The 26,856-nt window shown below is 39.9% G+C and overlaps 1 protein-coding gene across 2 annotated transcripts in view; it reads right to left on the bottom strand.

The window, feature by feature from the left end:
• hdac4 (histone deacetylase 4) overlaps positions 1-2,539 on the bottom strand; it is a 126,479-nt gene extending 123,940 nt beyond the window's left edge. For both annotated transcript variants that reach the window (XM_086265811.1, XM_086265812.1), the window contains exon 1: positions 2,415-2,539. The gene's annotated coding sequence lies outside the window, so the exon portion shown is untranslated. The remainder of the gene's footprint in view (positions 1-2,414) is intronic.
• Positions 2,540-26,856: the final 24,317 nt, after the last annotated feature.

Below are 26,856 nucleotides of genomic sequence, written 5' to 3'. Positions count from 1 at the left end.
GAAAGGCCCCGGCTGACCAGCTGTGAGGCATCAGTTCTTACCACTGCACCACTGTGCTGCCCACATCAAAATCCCACATTGCACAGTACAATTAGGAATAATTCAGTTCCACAAACACAAAAGTCTAAAATGTGAGACAGTTACTGCAGGTGTTTAAGCCATGCAGATGTTTTGTTAGATGGACTCACAATTAATTTACAGTGATTTAAAAACTCTCAGTTATCCTTTAAGTCCTTAGTCCACGTAAAGCTGTCGAAAGGGGAAAATCAAATGTGCAGGTGACTTTTTGTCTTTTAAAGTCAATACAAGCAATACAACAGGTGTTTCATTTGAAATCTGACCAGATTATTTATGCTTCTCCTGTAGCTTACTGTACACCCCCATCACGGAGATGCAGATACAGATGGATACAGAGCATCTGGTCAAAATCCAAGAACTGTCTTGGGTGGGTCGATCAACTCTTGTAGGGTCGTCCTTGCCAGAAAGCAAAAGGGTCCGACTCCGTTTCGCACTCACATTCTACAATAACCCACACAAATCATCATCACTGGTCTACAAAGACTAAAATCCAGAGGAACTGCAAGATATTTCACACCCCATGATCATTACAAAGAAAACAAGAAAGAGACTTAGATAATAATAACTGAAATCATTACCACGCACTACAACCATGTCAACATTTCCTCTTTGCATGTAGAATGCAAAATGGCAGTAATCGCCACAAAGAAAAACTTTGTGCAAATGCAAAACCATTTATTTCAAACAAAAACATTTTTTGTGGCGGCTTTGCGTTGCAATCCAAAACGCCATAATATGGTCTTCCTCTGGAATTTTTCATGTGGCCAAAGAATAATTACAGGCTGCCAGCCCCGTGGAGTTTTATTAGGCATGTTTAGAGTTTGTTTTGTACAACAAGACTTTGCATATGCTTCTTAAAGGGGACACCCATCCTCCAACCATCTTATTCTCCCACTTATTCCAGCTCAATACTTGGACTCAACTCCTTAGAGAAGTCACTTTTCCAACGTTCAAATAACCCTTTTTTTATCCTACAGTAGGCCTTGGTGTAACCTCTCAGGTTATCCACTGTCTTAACAACCCATTTAACTCACTCCCCAAATCAGCTTTCTTCTGGTTGGCTGCCCGTCTCAGTCAGAAGGTTCAAGTTTGCAGCTGCTGTGCTCACAATCAGTGTGGCGTGTCTGAGATTGCATGACATCACGAGAAGCCAAGAGTGAAAAACAGTCTAGAGCTGATCGTTCAGAGATGCCAGAAGCCCGAGCGTTTGGCTCACAAACATTTATTTCTTTTACACCATCATCTTCACTATGCTGTTACCTTCAAAGGATTGAGATCATGATGTAATGACATCCGTCATCACCAAACAACTGAATGAGACCACATGAGGACGTTTTGAAGCTGCAGAAGATCAGACATGCCTAACGAGTTCTCAGTCACAGACACTGCTGAACATCAGCTCTTAAAGAGTAAGAATATAACAGGCAGCAGGCTGTAGAAAGAGATCCTGCCATAATTCAATGATGCTGTTTTACATCTTCACCAGTCTGGCCTGTGCTCTCGGCAGACTCATCCTTTAGGAGGACAACTCAGACATTTCTTTAGTGGACTGCTGTGACCTTGTTCCCGTGGGGCCTGGAGTTTACAAGCATGCGCCAGCAGTGCTCCAGAGCTTGTAATGCTGAGGGAATAGTTTCCACTAGTGAAGGCTTACAGGAGATTTAGCTGCTCCGCTCTGTTTACACTTCACCGAGACAAAGTTTACAGCCAGAACTGCGGCAGCGCGGTCCGACCTCAGCAGAAACCTCCATCACACGCGCACGCACGCACACGGACACCCGTGCTGTCTCTGTGTTACTTGAGGAACTATGGAGCAAAGCGGTGCGTTTAACTACAAGAACAAAACTTTATGTGAGCTCGAACAGCTCCGCTGGAAGCGCAGCTGTTTGCGCCGAAACCTCCCCAGAACATCTGGCAGCCCTTCGCTGTAACCTCAAAGTCATCATGAAGGCAGTGTGCCAACACGAGGCAGAAACAGTGAATACGCTTTAATAACAGTCCGCTTCTCACCGCAGTCTGCCTCTACCGAACTGAAAGCTGAGCAACAATGTTGCACAACACACTGTTTTTGATAACCTACTACAAACTGCTGAAAGTGAGCAACAACGCATCTATTGCGCAACACTCACGGCTTCCTTCAGCTGACTGTAAAACACCCACAAACCCACACGAAACAGAGTAAAGTGGAGTTGCCCCACGACTGCAGCTCACTTCGGGGAGACGCAAAGCGCAGCGACCCCAGAGATAAACATCGCTAACTTTTTTTCAATCATGTGCCTTAAACGTTCAAAGCAAACACTGTTTATTTTTCCACAAACACGGAACAGAAACAGTACCTGAACCGAGCTGTGCTGGCTGGGAGCTGTTGCTGTTCTCCCGCTGCTTAACAGCATCCACGGAGCAGGGTTTTAGGACCCGTCGGTGCCGTTAAAAAAAAAATCAGTCATCCAACAGATCCGCCATACTGAATTAATCACGTGTCAGACAACCCCCTGTGTTTCCGTAGGAGGCGGGGTCTGCGGGCAGTATGATTGACAGCTGACGGGAAAATCTCTAAGTGGACACGAGGTAAGACCACCATTCTGACACACAGGTATCATCACCCGTCCTTATCCTCCTTTACTACCAAGTACATTAAGCTTTTTTTATTTTTAACTTGTTTAATGGGGTTTTTATGTATTTTACATTCAATAGAGGATTCATTTGATATCCAAGTATGTGCTCAGCAAATATATATATGTCCTAATTTTGTTTAAATTACAATAAACAGTAAAACAGCTCCTGAGTGCTGATTCAAACCTTTGGTATTTTTAGGCAAATACCAAAGTACAGGCCAAGCAAAACCCAGCCTGCACTAAAGAAACAAGGTTTCTAATGTCACTGGAATGCTCGGCACTCCTCTTACTTTAATATATAACACAAACAAGCCTGTACTTTTTTTTAATCAGGAAAAATAATGCACCCACTGGTACCGAAGAATGAAATCCCCGTGCGAACTCAGTCTGCTGTTTCAGTTGGTTCTTCCCACTTCGGGTCGACTTTCCCAAACTGCAGATAACATGTGTCAACTTGTCACACGCAGTAGCTGGTTTAATACTTAGGTGGAGAGATATGTGGCAACAGTAGATTTTCCAGAAGGGGTTGGAGGACTGCAGTTGCCCTCCTGGAAGTGAGCCTTCTAAAACCATATACACTTCAAATTACACACACACACATATATGTGTGTGTGTGTGTATGTGTGTATAAAGCTGCCTTATAGTGTCCAAGGAGACATTCAATAGCCACAAAACCACATATGTAACTGATATCTGCACAGCACCAAAAGGCTTAATTCTCACCAGGGGGTAGTGCTCTTGATTCCCCTTGTTTGTTAAAGGAACACTTCCGTAAGCTGAGAAGTGCAACTCCAACTTCCTCTAACAAACTGGAGCATGGCATACATCTGTCTCATAGTTTTTCCTCTTCAGTCGCCACCAATGTTGGTCAAGTTACTTGAAAAAAGTAATCAGTAACTAATTACTGATTACTTCCCCAAAAAAGTAATCCAGTTACTTTACTGATTACTTATTTTCAAAAGTAATTAATTACTTAGTTACTCAGTTACTTTTTAAAAACACAATTTACAACCTGAGTAGGTGATAAAGCGATAGCTCTTTCAGCCCAATTCTACTTTTTCTGCATAATCCATCATACAAAATGTAATCAAATGGAAAAGTCTCTTTTTTAAAACTTGTTTTATTAGTTTTAATCTTTTAACTTTATGCATCAAGCAAAAATTTTATTATATGCAACATTCTCTAATTAGTTTAATATTTAAACCTATTTTCTGCACATTCCAGCACATAAAATAAAATATTTTTTGTGTTTACACTCAGTCTTTCAAATAGATGCAAGTAAAACACAGCAGAAAATAAATAAAGTCAAAGACTCAGCGGTCCTGTTGCTCTATTTTCACCTGTAAAGCAGGAGTGGGGTAGGCGGAGGTTTACCCTGGTGCAGGTGTGCCGCGGCAGTCAGTGGAAGAATCCGCGAGTTTCTCTGTGAATTTCCCATTATGTCGTAGCTACTCTGTGCTTGTTTGGAAGTTTAGGGTTTTTTTTCGCTGTAAAAAGAAGTTTTCTTCCCACGCACAGCGGACACTAATGTTTTTGTCACTTTTTATGGAATCAAACTCAAAGTAAGGTCAGTACTTCCACGCTTTAAACGCTGCACGCTCATACTCTCTCTGCACTCGATATATGATCCACTGTTGATCTGCACACAGCTGTTGTCACGAACGTCGCACTTGCCTAAGTCACTGTCATGAGACATTCTCGCAAAAAATCACGGTTTTAGTAACGCAGTAACGCAGCGTTCCTACGGGAAAGTTGCAATAGTAATCCCTTACTTTACTCGTTACTTGAAAAAAGTAATCGGATTACAGTAACAACGCGTTACTGCCCATCTCTGGTCGCCACGATTAATCCCTGTGACAGCTTTATTGGCTCGGTCAGTTTTACACAGCATCCCAAAATAAGTCAGCGAACAGTGAGTTCATCTTGTGTATAATATTAACTACAAACAGATGTTTAGTTTATTTAAAGTCATTACTGTGATGTTTAAAAGAAACTACAGCACAAAAGAGATGAGTTCATAGCCTGCTATAGACAGCATGTGTGCCAACAGCAGGAAAGCTACACAGGCCATGGAAGGATTTTCCTTTATTTTACAGTATTTGCACCTATTCAACTGCATGTTCATGTAAATATCTCATCAGCCAAGCAACTCAGTGTATGTAGGCATTCAGATATGGTTGCCATATCTGTGGAAAAGAACAAACCCAGTGACTGTTAGCTCTCTGGGTGAAAATGTCTTGATGACATAAGAGGTCAGAGGAGAACATCCAGACTGCTTTAGGCTGATAGGAAGGGATCAGGAACTGAAATAATCACTTGTTCTAAACAAAGTATGCAGAAGAGCATCTCTGAATACATCACGCTTCAGATCTTGAGGCAAATGGGCTACAGCAGCAGAAGACCACACCAGGTGCTCCAGGAACTATTATCACTTCTTTTTCCCATTAATCTTCTTTCCTTCCGCTGTACCTTAGTCAGTATCAGTATTAAGCAATAGGGCTTACTCCCTGATTTATCTAGTAAAATGACGCTATGAATCACAGCGCGTAGATTAAAATGTTGCACAATTCATGAAAAAGTGCCATTCTTAGTTCCCTTTTGATTGTGCAATCTAATGTTTTCACTCTTTTGGAGGGGGGAGGGGGTCATCTTTGAAGAGCAACATTATGAATGTACACAGCCAGTAACTCTGACGAGTGCCATTAATTACCAGCGTTTGGGGAATTAACACACATCAGCAGATGAAACAGGGAGCAAAGACATCAATAACAAGCGGCAGCATGAAAATAAAAATGACACAATAGCGGCAAAAACAAAACGCTCAGTGGGAAAGCAGGTTTAATTAGGTGGATAAAATAGAACAGTGAGCTGTAAATCACCTCATCCCCTTTAAACATCATTCATCTACTTATTATCCAAACACATTGTCTGGATGCGATTATGGCTATGAGGCGATAAAGGCGTACTTTATTTTTCATGGAGCAAACAGAACCTGTGACTTTTTTTCTTCCATTTAAAGGACAAATTGACTAGGAAGTACTCATGCAGGCTGGAAGCAAAACAGAGAAGTTTTGAAGATGCTCGCTAATGTAGCCAGGCTGTCAAAGAAATGTGATGAATTGCTGTTATGTGGTAACTTTGTCCTTAAATAACTGACACCCAGCAGTGCACCGTGTGTGGTCATAATAAGCAGTTGCACTGATGCAAGTACTGCACAACAGTGGACTGTATTACTGTCAGGCTTGAAAGGACACCTGATGCTGCCACAGATGTAGCAGCAACAAGGCTGGGATTACATAAACACTCCAGCTTTAAGAGTGTGGGCTCACCCAAAGAGAAATGAAACAACTCGACCCAGTGGAGCTGCTCGCTAAAGAACAACACTGACAGCATAATGAGCATCCTCTCACACGGGCCTGTCCACATAAGCAAGGAAGCTGATTTGAACAACGATGGGATGGCTCAACCCGGCCACAAGCTCCACTGACAGCATAATAAGTATTCTCTTGAAACCCGTCCACGGCATTTAAGAATGGGATGCATCCAGAGTTTATCTGCTGCAGTGGAAGCAGATAGGGCCAACACAAGATGCCACACCAAGCTATTTGATATAGCTAGATAGTTATAAAGAGCTCATTAGGATCATGTTCATTCATTCAGCACTATGGAATAGAAATGGCACAACTCTTTGACCCACAGCAACATAGATTGCATTAAATCTGCACTGCATTAAAAGAAAGTGAGCTGATCAAATGCAGTACAGCGATACAGTTTTTGAGATATGAACATTTGTTTTTTGTTTTGTTTTGTTTTTCCAGAAAAACTACAAGAGCGTGATAGTAATGCAGAAACTGCATCCAGGACAGAAAAACTGCATTATGTTGCTAACCCAACATAATGGCTCTTTTCAAGCATCTGCAGGGACAGCATGCTAACGCTAAGCTAGTAAAGAACCCAGAGTGAAGTTAAAGCTGAGTGAATGCCGACCCAGCCCAGCAGCCAGACCCTGAATTTAGGCAACAAACTGATGGGCAGTCAGGCTGCAGCCTCAGTTTCTACCTGTTTATGTTTCTATAGTAGAATCGCCATGGCGATTGCACTAAAGTCTCTTTGTGCTGGTTTTCATCTTTGATATTTGTGTTGTCGGCTTTTTGTTCATTACAAAATACTAAGAGAAAGATGATATATGTGTCCTCAATATGAAAGGTATTTGTGTTGGTGTGTGAAACTGTATCATGTAGGTTTATATCGTTAAATGATAATTATGAGACAATGTGTTTCGTATCATTTTATGGAGAAATGCAAAAGTAAAGTAACAAGTAGTATAACAAATTACTTTCTCCTGCGAGTAATTATGTATTTCATTACTTTTAAGAAAAGTGTTCAGTGCAGTATGTATAATAATGACTTCTTTTTGAGTAATGATCACAAAACTGATCAGAACGAAGAAGGGAAATACTCCCAACATGCACAAACATTTGACCCACCGCATATGATTAATTTGCATGAATGTAATGTCTTTGATATGGCGCTTAGCGATGGTGGTGACTCAATGAGGAGCCAATGAGAATCCAATATGAATCAATAAGGAATCAATAGGTGATATCGATAATGGAATCAGAATTGCTAAATACTTATCAATTTCCATCCCTGGCATGATTTTAAGGAAAAGTAATGAGTAATGTGCGATATATTACTTTTCTTGAGTAACTGACCAGTTCGCACCCATATTCAGTGTTGCCCTTTGCCAAAGAGTACAGCCGACATCACTACACGGTTTTCTGAGAAGGCCAGATGTGGTCTACATCTGGCCTTGAGTGACACCGTAGCCTGAGGGTCAGTCTGGCTTCTGCATATTTTGGAATAAAAAAATAAAGAAAGAAGTGATTTGTCCATTTCTCACTAAGAATTTCCTGCAGTGTACCTCTAGCCATGATCATATTCAAATATTCTTTATACTGATGTGTCGGTAGACTGACTGAAAAGTAAGAATAAGGAACAATTCCAGCAGCGTGTTGCGATGCTCTTTGTTTGCGAGCTTGTCAAGTGCAGCATCTTTCATCCTTTGGGGTCATTGATGGCCTGTTCCATCTCCTAGCTCTCTGAGTACACTCACTTTGATTTTGTGCTGAGATGAGATCTGCTGCTTCACACCAGAGTTTCTTTTCTCGGTGTGATGGAGCAGCATATGCACGCTGTCCTTTAATGGCAGAACAGATGGTGGCTGACATCATTGTTTTCAAGCTCGTGCACATGGACGCTGATGTCAAGCAACACATGCAGCTTTTTCTGACCAGGAGCAATAGCAGCCTCTGTGGCCACAGGTGGTAGTCACAGGATTCCTGCTTGGATCTAAGTGTAGGTGGTAAAGAGAACCAGAATACAGTTTATCAATTGCTCGTCAACAAGCAAAATCTTTTTTACTTTGCATGACTCTCCTGGCCATATTGTCTCCAGATTCGCTGATTTTATACTCACACAGAGCCAAGATCTTCAGCCTGTACAAAGAATAGAATCCCTCAGCAGAAGGATATGAAGTTGTGTATTAGGAGGATCTTGTGCTCTTGAAAGCAGTTTCACTACAAGCAGACAAAAGAGACAGATTGCTTTCTGTTTACTGTGTAACAAAGACATATGTGAAAAGAATGTCTTGGTGAAATTATGCTCATGCTGTAATAAACAATGCATTCAAAAAACAAACTGAAATCATGCACAGTGTCTGAAACTTTCCGCTTGCAAACACAGTAGGCATAGAAGTAATTATCTGCTTTTGTATTTTAGCATGATGGAGATTTTACAGAAAAAAAATGAAATGTTTGGCATGGGCGCATTTTTGGGCTTCATCTCTTTCTTAGGCTTTTAGAAAAACTCATACGGTCATTGTCTTCCCCGAGAGAGGGATGAGGTGAAGACTTCCTGTGGCTTTTCACCTCTCAGTGGCAACGATTCATCTTGAGTTTCCCTTCCTCTGATCATATCCAGAGCTTCATTCCTTGTCAACTTGTTCACCCATCAATCTTTGCTAAGTTCTCCTGAACATGGACGGCTGACAAAGTGGAGCTTCCTGTGTTTGAGTGCAGGAAGAAAAAGGAGAGGTTAAAAGATTATAGAGGAGTCTGGAAGAGCTGCAATTTGTGCAGAGCATGAAAAACAAGAGTGTAACGCCAACTTTGAACTTTTTGAACTATTAAAGTGTTTCTTTCTTTATTTTTTTTTATAAAAAACTTAAGCTGCACATGTTTGTGTGCCTGTGGATGAACCCTGACTTTTTCAGCCCCCTTTTTGTGTCTGCATTCAAACATTTCAACAATAACTGGAGTGCTTAGCCTTGAAACAGAAAATCAAGATTCACGGTGGATAATGTGCATTTCACCTCATTACTTGAGATAACATCTAATTCCACAGTGTGCTCAAAAATGTAACCATATCCAATATTTGTTATGACGCACTACGGGGTGAGAGCATGAAAAGAAACCAGAGATCCTTCAACGTCTTTGTGAAAGTTTTTGCTGTCAGAATGACACCATCCAACATAGTTAAGTGACATAAGAGACTCTCTCAAGAGTTTGAATGACACGAAAATGGGGCAAGAGAGACATTTTTCTCACTTGGGTTGATACTCATCTTGTCACCCTTGTCAGGACGAGAGACAACAGCCTGCGGGCTTCAGAAAAAGAGAATGACACAAAATAGAAGAGTTTTCCTTAGCTTAGCTCTCAATCTTGTTGAATGTAAAAGGATTCCTAAATACTGTGTGACAAATCTGAATCGTGATGATAAATAACCTGTTACTTTGAGACATAACTTGATGTTTAGTTTTAATTCAACAAAGTAATGTCAGCATAAACTGTCGTAAGTGACATTCTTCGTAATATCACTTTCTTGTTGTCTGAGACCTGTCAGAGAAATTCATACAAACTCCGAGTATTATGGATTCCCTTAAAGTTTGTGTGACATTTTGGCTGGAAGGAAGGCATTGCATTTAAACTTTAGCTCTCATGATTCAATTCAATTCAGGTCAGTTTAATTGCATTTTTTATATAGCACCAAGTCACAGCAACAGTTACCTCAAGGTGCTTTATTTTGTAAGGTAAAGACCCTAGAGTAAACCCCAAAAATCAGATGACCCGTGATGAGCAAGCACTTGGTGACAGTGGGAAGGAAAAACTTCCTGTTAACAGGAAGAAACCTCTGTCATCTCACCATCTCACCGAGCAAAACAACCGCTCATTTGAAAACAGGAGTTTTTGGGCCACACCAACACAATTTAGCTTCCTTACTTGCTCTTCTTGGCAGATGATCTTGAACGGGAATCAGCTAATGTTCTGGAGTTTTATATGCCCGTCGCAGTAAGTTTTTTGTTCACAACTCAAAGCAGATTTTGCATGTCATGTCTGCAAATTTAAATTTTTTGTGCAGCATTTTATTGCATCATATGAGACATAATAAGTATGATATCTAATAGCATGCCAAAAAACAGAAAAATGGTTTGTAATAGGATTTAAAACATAAGGGTGCTGACAGGGAGACACCGCTTCACCACTTCAGATAAAGTCTGTAAAATGTAATTGCTCAAAATCCCCAGCAGATCAACAAAACAACTCGTGGCAAATGACTCAAACAAAGCCTTAAAACTGTGGAGCTATAGTAGTTAACAAGAAGTCCCAGAAGCACTGAGTTTCCATAAATGATCCATAAATCATCTACTGCAACAAAAGTGCATGACTATATTCTATTTTTGTCTGTAAAAATCATACGTATTCCATCTTCATCACATAAAAATCCTAATAAGCTACAGCTAATCCCTCTCTGCTAACAGAAGCAGCTTGCCCACACAATCACTGTCAACAACCCTCCTTAGAAATGCCAGTGTGGGCCTTTCAAAACACCTGCTTCATTAAATCTTGCTGCTTTTCTTCCAAACATTGACTGGTAATTGTGTTTGAGCTCCGCAGTCACCCAAGATCTTGAGGAAATACACACTGTATGCCTTCATTGTAATATTGCTTTGACAGCAGCGGATGGATTTCCTGCCCGCTATGACGGGAAGATCAATTCTCGCAATCCAACGATAGCAGAGCATTCTCCAGAGAGCACAGCATTATCTTTTAAGAGATAAGCTAACGCTGGCACATTCACACACTGTAGGTTAATGCAATTCAAAGTGGGATAGAGGATCTGGTGTAGATGCCTGCAAATGCAAATGGGGCACACATGATGGAGTGGGGAAATTGCTGGTACTGCTGTAAACTGGTGTGCAGGGAACAGGGTTTTGTGCGTAGGAATAATCTAATAATGATCTTCTTTGCCATTATCTTATTTAATTTTAAGATTTCTTCCACCCACAGAAGAAGGAAAAAAAGCTAACAGGGCGTGTGTTTGTGCATCTAGCTAATGTGATTAAGAGCCCGACTTTTAGTTCTTTCTGTTGTTGAATGTTCAGCCCATCGATTTAGCTCTTTGGTCCAACACACAGACAATTTGTGTCAGCGATTAATGTCAAACGATGCATGTTCAGTTTAATCCAAGACGGTGAAAAGCAAGATTTATGAAACAGGTCTGCAGACTGTGATTTGTTACTCAGGTGTTGGAGCATCGTAGGCATGCTAAAGGAGATAAAACACATCATTTAAGGAGTTTATGAATCGTGGGCATAAACATGTGATTGATGAAACAGTCCTGAGGCACATTGTGAGTCTAGATGATAAATATCATGCTTTCATAGCTTTGGCTACATCTCAGATTTTTTTTTAATAGTTGTAGGAATTAGTTTTATGTGACATATCATCTTATTTTGTTATCAAATAAGATGGTATCCCCCCCAAAAAAAACACCAAGCAGTCATCCTGTCAGCCAGGCACAGTCAAGCGGCCCTTCAGGTAACTGTGTCAAGGTTTCACTAAAGTATTCAGATGTAGGAAACAGCTGACAAGTTTATCAGTTTTAATGAACAGAATTTTCAAAATGAGCAGTAACAATGAACGTCACAACAGGATCCAGCAGGAAACACAGCTGCTCCTCTCTTTCTGCAGGGCTGACCTCCGCTGCCCAGAGTTTCAGGCCAGGTGAGTAGTAAGGATTCATATAAGGTATGTAAAGCAGTGTTAGGTAATAAATATATAATCTTAAATGCTTATATGCTGATTATATTGGTTTATATAAGAGAGGCCCAGACTTCAGTGTAAAACTAGGCTGCAGGCTGACGGGAAATTACATGCTTTTCCAGCTAGAAAGGGAAACCAACTAAGTGTGGTGTGACGTAGAGAGCAAGTATATAAATACCTAGGCTTCCGTTTGTGCTTCAGACCTGGGGTTGTGTGTTTTGTGTTCAGGTCTCCATATCCCGGATATGTAAAAGCTACACTACCACACATTAGACAACAGTCCAGCAAGTAGTGGTGGTGCTGCACTGAAAAGTTGTGCTTTCTAGAAATCAGAAGACCACGCTGACACTGTAAGAGACTGGTTAGTCATAGCCACGCCCACATTCATACAGGTAGAGGACAGAGAGCACAAGCCAAGTCTCCACCTGGAGGACAAGGGGGACCATGACACACTGGAAAGGCATCTCAAATATGTAAACATGTAAATCCTTTTGTTCCGTTGTATTATTTTTGGCTCTTTTGATTGAAATCTCGTTGGTTATGAAACAGTTGTGATCAGATAGCTGCACAACAATGGGTAAACAAACTCGTCTTACTGGACAGAACATTTTCCCCATTATAAAAACACACGTAGATGTAGATTTTATTTTTAAAAGCTTAGTCATCATTGTGTGTCGCTTATTTGTGCAACATCAGGGCAGTAAGGTGCTAATAATAATAAGCAATGTTGCATCACAGCGAGAAGGATCTGGGTTAAAATACGCCGATCCCCCGAGGAGTTTGCAGAGGTCTTGAAGAGGAAGGGTTTCTTTCCCCTTTTCAGCAAAATTTAGATGTGATGATGCTTTTACTCAACATCTTGACCAGAGGAGCAGCTCTTCACCTTTCACTTTTTAACCAAATGTCAGAGTCGTATAAATGTGTAACAAAGCCATCCATTCAGGGTTTTTTTTCCTGTGTGGGAGCAGATAACAGATGCAAAAACCCCCTGAGCAGAGTATAATACAGTGCAATGCAATAGAAATGTCAATCACGGTACGTGGCATTCAAATGTTTAGTCAAAACTGCTGTTTACTGCCTTAAAAACATGATGCTGAATGACTGGAGGTGTAGAGCGTAATTCGCTCTACACACATAAGTGTTGTTGGTTGTTGTAGCTTTTCTGTTGCTTGATGTTTAAAGAAGGGATAACCACCAGTAAATATTAACTGCTTGCTATACTGCTTATCTTTTTGCGTCAGTTTAAGGTGCAGCAAGTGGATAAGAGGGATTAATGGTATCTAAACCTTAAAACACCAGCCAATCCTGTAATCCAAGCCGAGCATGGTTGCAATAGTGCAAATGTGTGTGGCTTTGGCGATCCTTCGTACATCTCCTGACACCAACGATGGCTCTGATGACAGAGATCACGCCCTACACGCTTTCTCCTGTAACGGTGCGTACACGCCAGTTTATCCCATTTTACAACCCCAACTCAAATCCAGTTCCTCTTTCAGACTACAAATGCTGAACCCATGATCCTGAGTCACCACCGGCTCCATCCTTTCTGCTTTAACCAGTAACATAGATGCTTGGTTTGTGGTGTATCCCTCCATAAACACCCTCCCCTTTTAAGTTCTTTGTCCTCGTGTTCATCCACGCTAATGGCGCATCCACGCTTATTCCTGCAAATTCCACCCCCTCCCAATACCAGTGCAAAACGTGAAACATGACATATAGAATGCCTTTTTTTAAGCTTTAAGTCAAAGCTTTGTAGGGCTTGTTCCATACTATATGCTTGTTTGCCAGCCTGCACAGTAATGCTGCTAAGAAATATCTGAAAAGAACCAAGAACATTGTGGCACAGATAACGTCCTGTGACGGTGTGATAAACAGAAGCTACTAACAACACTGATCCATTATAAAGAGAACTCGAGGAATGACAGTGAAGTGGGAAAGACGCTTTGATGCTGTCACAGTGCAGTGCAATCTCCACACCAGATGTGAGCAGCATTACTGTGGTAACAGTGGATTATCAGTGATTACATAACAGGGGCTGTGCACTTAAACCCACACGATAAACAGTCACATTGTGCAGCCTTTGTTGCTAGTGTGTACAGTACAGATCTGGGTGGGACATATGGTCCTGATGGTTCAGAGAAGAAGAATTTCAAGAACAGACAGATCACTGAGTGTTCAAGGCCTAATATGCCTGTTTTCATAACCTTGCAAAAATACTCCATTATTAAATATATAGACGGATCCTTCATTAAAAAATAATAAAAAATTAAAATGTTAAAGATTAAACAAAGAAGAAACTCTGCAGCGAGGAAGCTCTCATTGTACCCTCTAATTATGTCCTACTTCTCCATTCACACTGAGATAAGACAGGCAGAAAAACATAAAAACACCAAATGGCATGAACTCTCAGTGCATCTGTGTTTGTAAAGTTACCCCTTATCATGATTATTTTAAATTATCTGACTTCAAAAGCCAATTAAAATGCACTACATCGTGTATTTAGGATTATTCAGGTTTGAAACACAATCTGCGTCTGCTTATGAAGTTGGACGTTTGAAAATGCTCACGATGAGATTGCTCCTGCTGACTTATACCAACACCCTGGAGTCCATTTTCATTGTATGTGCGCTAAATATAACCAGCTTGCATTTTAAGCTTGCCATCATGCTATATGCACAATCTGCTGCCAGTGTGGCCAGCAGATACTCTGATCCAGAAGCACTGTTCTGCTTCCCCTTGTTTAAATACTAATCAGACCTGCTGAAATCTGATTGGGGAATACAACATGGACTACAAGAGTCTACAAATAAAAACCAAGAAAGCAACCAGCATTTTGCAGATGAAGATATTTGCTTATAGAGCCAATATGTGCATGTCTTAAATTTTGCTTCGGCTGATGAAGGTAAAATATAACCCTCTGTTGTTAAACTCTACTGCAAAGGGTTGGCATGGTGGTGCAATCGTTAGCATTAGATAGACTTGAGTCTCTTCCCGACCCTGAACTGGATAACTGGTAAAGACAATGTACAGATGGATGTCTTTGCATGGTGAGGGGTGACATTATGCTTATCAATAAAATACTAAATTGTAGCCGTGTTTTTGTAAGCTGTCATCTCGAGTGTAACAAAAACTCTATTATTAAAGTAAAGACAGTCTCCTGCACAGATGCACACATCTATGCACTCAAACACAAATCATGTCTGATTGCCTGAGGGGGTGACCTTTACGAATAAGAGCCCGAATCATCCACCTCCTTTGCTAATAACAGAAGTGCTTCACTACAAAGTATGTGCACTGATCTAACAGACAGGCAAATGTCAAACAGTCTGCAGGCATACGTATACGTTTCAAAGTAGCGGTTTTTACAGATATTGTATTGAAATCAGCACATGCTGGGAGCCAAACAGCAAACGCCTACTGGGAATTTCACCATGCAATCGAGTCAACAGTGAAATCCACCTGGGCAGGCATACCTCTTACCTCCTAATTACTAAGGTCCCTGGAGAAATCTAAAGTCATTGTTCTCTAAAAACACTTTTAACTTAAAGCCCTTTTGAAACATTTTGATTGTGTTTTCAAACAAGTAAAGGTAATTGAGCAGAAAGCTGTTGCTCACAGTGGGGTTAAACTTCGTGCTGCAACAGGAAGTTTTATTTGTTCAGTTGCTTTAGTCAAAATGTCCAGCTGAGCTCTTGTTAGCTGTGTGTGTTTGTGTGTGTGTGTGTGTGTGTTTTAATACATTATAAGCAAAAGACTCTCAAAGAATTCAAAATTGAAATCTATAGAATAATTCCTCAGTAGCAAATAAAATAGTAGAAATATAAATAATAGGTAAAAAAAATTGTAAGAAAGTCAGGAAACCTTTTAAGGATTTTGATGCAGATGCCCTAGTGACTGCTTAAATTAGAGTTAATTCAGATAATTTCTCAGTACAAACCAAAAATAACTGCTGAATGATTCGATTCACTTTGGTTCAGTTGTATTTTTATAGCAAATCACAACAGCAGTTGCCTAAAGGCGCTTTATATTGTAAAGTACAGACTCTAAAGTAATACACAGAAAATCCCCCAAATCAGATGATCAAGCACTTGGCGACAGTGGGAAGGAAAAACTCCCTTCTAACAGGAAATAATGTCAGAATTGGGTTCAATGCAGCCATCTGGCATGACTGGTTGAGGCAGATGACAAAATGCTTCATTTCCAGTATTTTCTTGCATGTGTGTCAGTAGGTGCTTTGTTTCTGTTTGTGGTAGAACAAAGCACCAAAGCACTGCCTGTGAGTCAGAGTAAAACAAAAGAACCGTGCTAGAAGTTCAGTGAGGTTGAATTAAGGGAAATTGATGCTTTGAGATTAAATAACGTGACATGCATATTTCTGGCAGATGATGCCAGTTTACTAAGTTACAAGCGCTTACTTGCTAACCTAAGGAGTAGCTCATTCTGTTGTTGGAAGTCTGTTGGAGGTCTATGCAAAGAAAGAACTATGATAAGACTTGCTTTTCCCGGGACACCAAAGTTTAGTCATTTTATAGTTTAACTGATACTGCAGGTATCAATAATGGATCAAATAAGGGTTGATGGATTTAGGCTTAAATGTCTGTGTTTAAAGTTGTGTAAATAATCAGGTTTTGGCTAGCTATTGAAAATGTCTACAGGTCCTTTTGAGTAACTTCATTTGACTCTGTCTTACATTTGCAGCAGCGGAGGCAGTGAATGGTATATGAGTCAGTCTGTGAGTCATTTGGATTCAATCGGCTCTAAAATAAAAACTCTTTGTGTAACCGGGTTTCAGTTTTTTCCACGTTCTGCATTTTTGTCTTTGTTGCATTGTGAAAGGGAACTAGCGAGAGATGACAAGTAGCAAAGGTCAGGAGCCGGAGTGGTGCGGTTAAATGGCATGTGAAGGCGGCCGCTGCAGTGACAGTGTTAGTCATATCCATCACATTTTGTTTTGGCCTTCATGTAATTATTTGTCTTTGTAACCATTTGCTGAATCTTGAGCTCTGTGATTACAGCAAATTAAAGCATTGAAGTCATACATACATGCATCAGTGGCAAAAACCTTTTTACTCCAAACTCTATCAACTTTTAGGGGGAAGGTGATTCTTCAAACTCACTCTTCATTTACCCAGATACTCGCTCTTGGACGAATTGATTCATTCAAAACAACCACTTGTTTGCGAGCTTCTATAATCTCGATTCTTATAGAAAAACATACAGGGGTGCTCTGCAGTTACCTGTTACCATTTTTATAATAGCTTCATTTCGGAATTTCAAATGAACAGAGCTCCCTGGCGCCACAGTGCAAACCTCCAATAACTGGGAAAAGGAGGCGATACTACAGCACACAGCTGTGCAGCATTTGGTATATACCTTTATTCTGTGCAGGAAGGCTCTCATAGAACTAATGAAATCACTCTCCTACCTGATGATCCTGAAAGTGTTTGCTAGTTTGTTTTGCAGAATGAGGAGGCAGTTGCACAGGTTCTCCTCAGCAGGGTGAGTAAGCCTGGTGGGAGAATGGCACACTACATCCTGTCATGTTGGGGCTGTTGCTAATTGTTTCCCTGAGACCAGTGGCACGCCAGACAGACAGACCTAATTAGGATTTTCAAAGACTCCAACCTGCCCGACAAAGTTGTACAAACCCTCGAGCAGGTACACAACACTCACAAGTTGAGTTTATACTTTTGTAGAGACATCACAGATTACTACATAGAGTCCTGGCTTGTGAGAAGACTTTGTATTTGCATACAAGTACAATATTACAGTAATTCCCTTTTTATTAAAAGTCCTGCTCTCATATTATGGCTGTGTCCCTGTCTGTTGACAGCAAATTCAGAAGAAAAGTCTAAATAAATCCAGACTGTGGTAACTCATGTTTCCCTTTTCACTTCTGAAAATTAAGTGTTATAATCAGCAGAGACTCTAAACTGGTTTTGGCACTCAGTAAACATTAGCGAGCAGTCTGTAAGCCTCAGAGAAACACCAAGCTGTATACCAGCTGCTGTGTGCATACTGCCGCATATCCTTTGAAGTGCCAAAGCCAACCAGGCCTCATGATGAATGAGCCAAGATGGACTGAAGGTGCCAAACGGCAGACTACTGCCAGGTCATTGTCCCAACAATAAAGTGTAATTGAGCTCTGAAGCAGCAGCAGAGTTATGGGTAACGCTGTATTACACGCCTGACCAGAATTTCCCCCTCAAGGACTGAGAGGATTATTGGAGGGCACACATACATCTGGTGAGCTGTACACGGCCGGCATGTTCCGAGGAAATAGCAGTAGGCACAGCAGTCTCTGCAGCACAACGGGAACCCTCTTTCCAATTTCCTGCACCAGTTTCCATTCCTGCTTTATTTCGTGCAGGGACCTGTAAAGAGGGATTCGCTAATGCAGAATGTAACATTTAGCCGATATGGCACCACAGAGCACAAAACAAGGAAATTGATTCTGTCAAAGGCAATATTTGTGATAATGATCTCAATAAAAACATAGGATGATTTCAAACAGGGTTAGCACAAGTCCCTATAGAGATTTCACACCTAGCGCAGCAGTTGTTTCTAACAGGCTTTAAAACAAGTGCCTGAAGTATAATCTAGTTCCCTCAACACAGTAAAGCTTGATATCAGAGCTGAGTTAAGACTTGTTGACATACATGCTTTTCCTCTGCTTGTTTTAGCAGCGACACAGTTGAAACAGTCAAGAGGCCCAGACCTTTTTTTAAAATGTTGCATCTAAATGATCCATGCCGTCTATCAAATATGTAGACAAGCAAATTTTACAGTTGTTTGCATATATGTCGTCGTGCAAACAGATCTTTGCGCGCACTTGACACCAATTTCGTTCATTTGACAACTTTAATAAAAATATTGATAGATCACAAAACATCATCTATCCCTTAAAGGCTACCTTCAACATTTTTATCATGCAGTGAAAGAAATGATCTAACAAAGACAATCTGACACCCATTTATCATTTAAATCAAATTTTTAAAAAATACACAGAAAATTCAGTTTTTTGGAAAATGGAGTGTTTATTGAACCTTCTTATGACGATTGTTCTTAAAGATACGATTACCAATTTGTTTTAATTGTATTCTAATTTGTACCAATTTCTATTACATTGCACAATTTGTTGCTAATTTCATCATGTCATTTACTCAGATTTTGCATAAAAACTCAAATCAAATATGACGCATTTGAGGTAACAGGGCTGAGGAAACCTACTCTGCTCATTTAAAACCCCTTATTCTTTTATTTTAACTGTTTTAGCATTTCTCCTTTTAAAGACACGTTTCCTTTAGGCCAGCCTTCTTCTTTTTTTCTACTGGTGCAGACAGAAGGTTCAAACAGCAGGTGGCACTGGCTCCTGTGCTGTGAAAACTGTATTAGGGATATCCCCTCTCAGTGACACCATAAAGCCCTGAGTAGAAACAACTGCCTGAGCTTTGGGATCCCAGATTTTACACCGGCTGACCTCAGTCTTTCAGACTTTGGTCATGTTTGTATGAGCGTTTAGTTTGGTGGGTTTCCATACACACCTTTTTGTGCTCACTGCATAAAAACACACGGGGACAGAAAATGTGATAAAATGTTGAAAAGATTGTGTATCGCTGAAAGATGACAAGCTACAAAGTGCAACAAAAAGGAACTAAAATCAGACCACCCTCACCACCAAGGTCTTATTTCCCAATTAGGCTCTCGGATGGAACACTACAACGTGATTCAATTCACGCTGCTTGTTTTTACGTGAAATCTTATTAATTAAGGAACCTTATTGAAAACATGCCGTTGTTTTGGTCTTGGTAAGGAATAACATATGTATTGTATATGAAGCATTTATTAGTCGATGAGACCAAACGAAGAAAGATTTGATTTGTCTTGAGCAACTCTTTCTTATTTTTATTTTTATTTTTTTCTACATTTTGATTGCAACTTAGTTGCAATTAAACCCCAACTTTACAGCTCGCAGAGGATCATATTTGGGGAAACAAAGATAATAAATTATGTTTATGCATTTCTGTGTAGCACCAAGCTTATGACTGCTGTTCGATCAGGAGTTCGTGGAGAAGCAAAACAGACCTATTCAACTTCTGATAATTAATCTGATGTAAATGAACAATTATACTGCCATAAGCCTTGGCTACTGTGGAAAACCCTATGACGGGCTGAGCACTTCTTCTTCCTACTTCCTTCTTTCATTTTCTGTGCATTTGCAGCATACTTCATACAGCTATCTCAATCTGTGCCCTCTTCCTGTAATTTTCCATAGAAATCTTTGACTCAGGAGCTGAAGAGAAGTCCTGATTTGAGATGATTGGCCACATCAACCTGCTCAGATCTTTTTTCTCCCTGTCTTCACACTCCTCTCACCCCACCAGTCACTGACCCTAATCCTGGATCTGCTGAAGCTCTATTTCCATTAAAAGGCTTTTCCTCCACGCTGTCACATCACAGTCTTTCTCAGAGGGGCCTGCTTGCTTTCACTGTATATGATATTTTCCAGGATTCACGTCACTAAAGTTATTATTCCGTAAGTGAAGTGAAATGAAAGCTAGTGCTCTCTTCTTATTAAATCTTGTAATCTTTTTCTTGTTTTAATGCACTTTGCTCTGTTCTTCTACCCGCCTACATGTAAAACACTTTGAATTGGCAGTGAGAATGAACTGAGCTATAAAAACAAACTGCACTTCCTTTATGTTCTCAAAGTGGCCTGAAAAATCTCTGCAAACACACAACAAGGTTGCTATTGTTCGTACAGGCAAATGACATAATTTAACATGCACGTTCAAGCTGTTTATCAGCTTAAATGTGTATGCATGTTGTGTAATTCATTGGATGCCGTGGTAACCTCAAAACAACCAACTAACTAAGACATAGCAATGGGAGTTTCATACTGGAATGTGTGTGTGTGAGGCAGAGAGTGAGCAAGTACATCACTAATTAGACTCATAAAAGTAACACACACAGACCTGGATTTCCAAATCTCAGGTTGCCACAGGAAACAGACAAAACAACTCCCAACAATTAGTGTTATTCTTTACAGATGTATGTTTGTATGAGTGTAAATATTTATGAGGCTTTTTTGCTATAACTCAAATTTTCCAAAACAGTGGAGTTATTGGAGAGACAAATTAGTAGAAATCTCTAATGGGACATGTGTGTTAGCCACTCAGTCTTTTTTAATTAAAGCCAAAATAAAATACAAAGCACCTTTGTTTGGATTCACGCAGATGAAGGAAATCACTGGTAGGATTTTTGGGTGATGTTCAGTAGCTGCAAATTTCTCATCGAGGTGATTTTCGATATATTTTATTAATTGCAAAAGAAAGCTCGGTCTTGCAGGAGGTGCTGCTTCCAACTGCTCAGCTGGAAACATTCTTAAAGTATCACATTGCTATTACTGGAATGAAAATATTCCTCCTCCATTCCGGAGTCTCATCCCACACTGTTCTTCAACAGTAATGTTTTCCTCTCCTAGTGTTTCAAATGGGAAGATCTCAGCCTCTGTCCTGGAAGAGAGACAGAGCTGAAGACTCCCACAGTTCTTTGCCTTTGTGGAGCATCATTTAAACACTTTTGTATGTCAGATTGGATTAGTACATGACACATAGCTAATATATACAGCAATAACAAATGGCACAGGAGGGTAAACTAACTTTAAAAAAAAATCTGTAAAACTCTTAAAGAGATTAACTGTTGTCATGCGCTCGCACAGCTGAGGCTATAACAGGAAGCAAAGATGGCACACAGCAGTTTGCAATCACCATCACTCTCCCTTCATGACACAAAGGGGAGACTTTCACTCAGCAAGCATTTGATTAAAGCATCAGAAGAACATCAAGTTCCTTTTTTGTATTGCTGCAAAACACAGCATGCAGAGGTCGTACACAGCAGCAGATGGGTGTTGTATTCTAAAGCTATACCTGACTTTTATTGTGATGTTGGACCGACTGTAAGTGTATTTTCGTGGAGTAACTGTAGCTGATGATATTCACTAAGAAGCAAAAAGATCTTGTTGTCAGATTTATTTGAACTGGGATGATATCAAAACCAAACCCTTGAACCTACAGTGAATACCAAATACTTTGTAATTATACAAATCAAGTGAATCCAAAGCTATGAATTTTGCAGTAAGAATATTTTTGATCCAGAGGGTTTCTTTTTAAAAATAATAATGGATTGCATTTATATAGCGCTTTTCAAGGCACCCAAAGCGCTTTACAATGCCACTATTCATTCACACACACTGGTGGAGGCAGCTACAGTTGTAGCCACAGCTGCCCTGGGGCAGACTGACAGAAGCGAGGCTGCCATATTGCGCCATCGGCCCCTCTGGCCAACACCAGTAAGCGGTAGGTGAAGTGTCTTGCCCAAGGACACAACGATCAGGACAGAGAGCCCGGGGATCGAACCGGCGACCTTCCGGTTACAGATACGCTTCCCTACCCCCCTGAGCTACGGTCGCCCCATTTTGCCAATTCTTTTCTTCTTCTGAGTGTGTTTAATATAAGTTGTGGTGAAAACGAGCATCTGCATTATTATTGCTATTAAAGGGAACTTTGGACGCTCATCTCGAGCTGCATATTTTTTTTCTTTACAGCAGCTTTGCATGACTCGCAGTTCAAATATACTGGACTACTATATACTGCTATGTACAATATAATATTTATTTTATGCTGGGGCTTGGTCCTCATTTCATCATGCTTGAGAAAAACTAGGAAAAGATGCATGCAGTGTAATTATTTAGTATCTTAAATAAGTGTTTATGAAACAGAGATCAGCAGGTGCACATGTACATGTCATCAAACTTTTATGTATATTAATTACTTGACCTAAAGACATTTCATGAAACTATGAGCCAACATGGTTTCCTCAGTTTGACCCATACCCCATCAAGAGTGACTGAGGTTTCAGAGAGGAAACAGACTGCTTGTTAACCAGAGCTGCTGAAGAGCATGCAGAAGAGAGACACCTACTGTGTGTTAATGCCTACATCCTGTTGAGATGAGGTGGGTCACCCTGGAGACCAGATGTAGGTTTCTTCACAGGTGGGAGCAAAGAAACAGTGTATGTGCTCTGTTTGTTCCTGGATGTGTGGATTACTGAGTCGACAAACAGGCATTTCTCCACAATAGTTTTAGCCAGAGGTCACTGACCAAAAAACCTTTAAAGGTGCAGGTTTGACCCAGTGACCTATCCTTGAAAATAGTGGAAGTAAAACGAAATGCAAAACTAACTCATGGAGCAGCTCAACAGTTTAAGAATGATGATGTACACTCAGTAATGTGAATTAAGTGCTTCAGTGATCCCTTCGGGAAAGTGAGTAAGCATTGCATCAGAACAAAGTAGGTCATTCACTCCACATTTCAAAAAATCAATTCGAACAAATTTACTCCTTATCAAAATTTCCCATCATGTTATTTCAGTAAAATGACAATAAAAGACCAGTGGAGGAATGAAATATGCCACGTTGTGCAGCTCAGAACAAAGAAATATGTTTTATTGCACAAGCACATAAATGCCTTTTAAAATGCCCTCATTAGCTTATCATCCTTTTACCTTCAACTCAGATTTTTGTGAAATATTATTATAAAATCGTGATATTGTAGTAAGAGGTAGAGAGTCACAGCAAAAGCCTCGTTAGAAAATAATTTACTGGCGCCATCCAGAGGTCAATCATTGACACTGGCACGTGAAAAGGTGAAGCTCTTCTGCCAGCTGGATAAATTCAGGGCACACGTGAGCAAACCTGTTTTACTGCTTTAGCAAAGCTGCTGTCATAATAGGGAAGTTATAAGTTGGTTAGAAATAAGAAGAAACTCAGAGAACAAACAAACAAAAAAACATTTCTTCTAGTCTGGACAAAGAAGAGGTGCCCCGAAACGTGGCTTATTATCAAGACTTTATTTTTCTTCATCCTAACAGATTTCATTTATTGCATTCAGGAGGTAACAACATTTTAAGATCATCCTTCATATTTATGCAGGAGCCACAAATACGAAGGAAGCCACAAGCCAGTAAGTTTTGTGAGAGGCAGTGTACAGGTATTGTATATGTGTAATGTGATGACTTTGGGATTCTACTGTTACAAAAGGGAGCAAAACAAAAAAATATCGACTTGTTTTTTCAGCTATATCTTTCACTGTCTCTCCTCTGTTAGAGATGTGCATTTGTTCCACAAGCTTATATTAAACAGAAAATGCAGCAATTCCTTCATCCTACAGTGATTGGACTGGTTTAAACATTGATAATATGACGTGAGATGTGAAGACACAATTTATAGATGTGAGGAATGGTGTAGGAGTTCACACACACACACACACACACACACACACACACACACACACACACACACACACACACACACACACACACACACACAAGTTAATGATTTGTGTGCGTTTATGACTTTTTAAAGATAACAACTTTGTTTACTCTGAACATATACATAACATTTTAATGCCTCATTGATGTTACTGCTCATGTACTCCATTCTCTTGGTGTCATTCAGACTGCCCCACCTGTAATCAGCTGGCCACTTAAAGAACTTAAAATTTAAAATTCAAGTATTCTGAAGGAGTTCATAATATTTCCAGAACTCAAAGGTGTAGAACAGATGATTCCAGAAGATGTCCACGACCAGGAGGAGTAAAGTTTTGCTTGGAAGTTAGTCAGACCCACTGGGCCACGCGCTCATCAGTCGTAGCTGTTGGTGTTGGTGTGGCTGTTATACCAGGCTGTAATGCAGGCCAGGACTTCCTCTACCCTTACCTATATTTTTATTAGTTTGAGGGATTGCTATTTAAAAAGGTGCATAAAAAAAAGAAACACACATTCATGGCTTGGTGATTGTTTATTAGGTTTATCAGGTTTGACATTTGGGTTACTATTTAAGTGACTGTTTGTGGAAGGCGAAGACTGATTCAAGCGTGTGTGTTATTAAATTTTTTTTAATTTTATTTATAATTTTTTCTATGTGTTGTATTGCGGTTTGATGTTTGCTTGCAACTTGGGTTATTCCAGATGCTTACATGAATCAGGTAGAGTATAAAAGAAAGCCAGCTGAAAATAAAATTAAAATGAATTGATTTTAAAATCACATTATAGTTTGCAAAAAATGTCATGTTTGACCTCTGACCTCACTTTTACAATCCTGCCTTTCCTTCAAGCTGACCCCACTCAAGAGACAGAGAGCTGCACTGTAGTATAATATCATAGCTAATAAGCTAATACGCTCAAGCTATTCATGATCAGTTATTTACAAATCAATATCTATTATCCATGAGTTACTCCTACATGTTTGTGTAATCAAAACAAACATGTGTCCTGCTCAAGTTTTCAGGCAGTAGGCTAAACAAAGAAGTTTGTTAAAAAAAATAACAAAACAGAATGAATATATAGAAAATTTTATACTATTTCTTTAAAAGTTAATATTGTCCAGAGCAGGGGTCGGCAACCCAGGGCACATGTGCCAAGGATTAACTGATGCAAGACCGTAGCGGGACTGGCCATCGGGCATACTGGGCATTACATATCTTTCAATGTGTGAAAGATATGTAATGATTTCTAAGATTCTAAGTTTTTGCTCAAACAAAGACTGTTTCATACTTATTCTAAACTTTAGGACATTAAAATTAAAAAAGTGAAACAAAGAATAATTAAGACGAGTTGTTTTGCTTTATTGGTTTTCAAGCTGGTAATCTCAAGGTTGTTTTGAACCTCTCAGTCATTCTTTTGTCAGAATTTTATTGGTGATGGTGTCACCTTTTGATTTGAGCCGTACAGATTAAACATTTATGATGATTTTTTTTTTACATAACAAAAAGTGATATGTAGACCAAAGTTCAAGTGGTATGGGACACATCATGGCAAGATAACGTTAGTTACATCATGTTGTAACTAACAGTTACCGCTGGCCTCTCAAAATCAGCAGGTTCCTCTGATTGTCACGGGTTGCCGGGGCAAGTTGTGCGAGTTAGTTAGGACCCAGGAAGCGGCAGCTCTGGTGCAAGTGAGTTTAATAACAAAAGAAAATACAAACAGCAATGGCGAACATGAAACAGGCAAACCTAAACTGGGCAAAACAAAACAAGCCAGAAACGAAGACGCAGGGAGGTACGAGGAAATACACGGAAGACAGACGGACAGAAGCAGACAAACCAGCAATGAGGACGAGGGAACACACACTATAAAAACACACAGCAGTAATCAGGGGATGGGGAACAGGAGGGAAACACACCTGGGAGACATAACAGCTGACAAGGCAGGGGAAACATAAACAGAACACACTGACATCAGACAGAGACCTTCAAAGTAAAACAGGAAACACACCCTAAACACAACACACACCAACTAAACACAGACTGGAGGACACCGACATCGGCACATGAAACGTGAAACAGAAGAGTACAAAAACCCAAGATAACCAAAACCACAGAATAATAATAAACTTAACATAAACACGGAGTCACAGACTCCGGACCATGACACTGAAGTGATACTAAGTCTAAATAGATCACTTCTTTAATGTCATATAAGGTCAAACTTTCACAAAATGTATTTTATCTTTAAACTCTGCTTAAAATTCAACGGTCTTTGTTTGTATTGGCAACATTTAGGACAATTATTTGGATACAGTTCAGAATCACTTTAGTTTGTTTTTTTTACAGTAGTGTGTAAACGTTTTTGCTCCTTTCTGATTTCCTAATTTTTCTATGTTTGTCACATTTAAATGTTTCAGATCATCAAACGAATTTAAATATTAGACAAAGAAAACACAAGGAATCACAAAATGCTGTTTTTAAATGACAGTTTTATGATTAAGGGGGAAAAAATCCAAGCCTACATGGTCCTGTGTGAAAAAGTGATTTCTCTTTAAACTGGTTGGGCCACCTTTGGTAGCAACAACTGCACAGAAGTGTTTGCAATACCTGGCAATGAGTCTTTTACAGCACTGTGGAGGAATTTTGGCCCACTTATCTTTGCAGAATTGTTGTAATTGGGTTTTAGAGCATTAAACAACCTTTTTAAAGTCGTGCCACAGCGTCTCAATT

Source organism: Aulonocara sp. 'chitande type north' Nkhata Bay, linkage group LG16 (assembly GCF_057382095.1).
Source record: "Aulonocara sp. 'chitande type north' Nkhata Bay isolate Kocher_YH1m ecotype deep benthic linkage group LG16, A_spYH_male_GT1.1, whole genome shotgun sequence".
Taxonomy (NCBI): Eukaryota; Metazoa; Chordata; class Actinopteri; order Cichliformes; family Cichlidae; genus Aulonocara; species Aulonocara sp. 'chitande type north' Nkhata Bay.
This window is presented reverse-complemented; position numbering and strand designations above follow the sequence as displayed.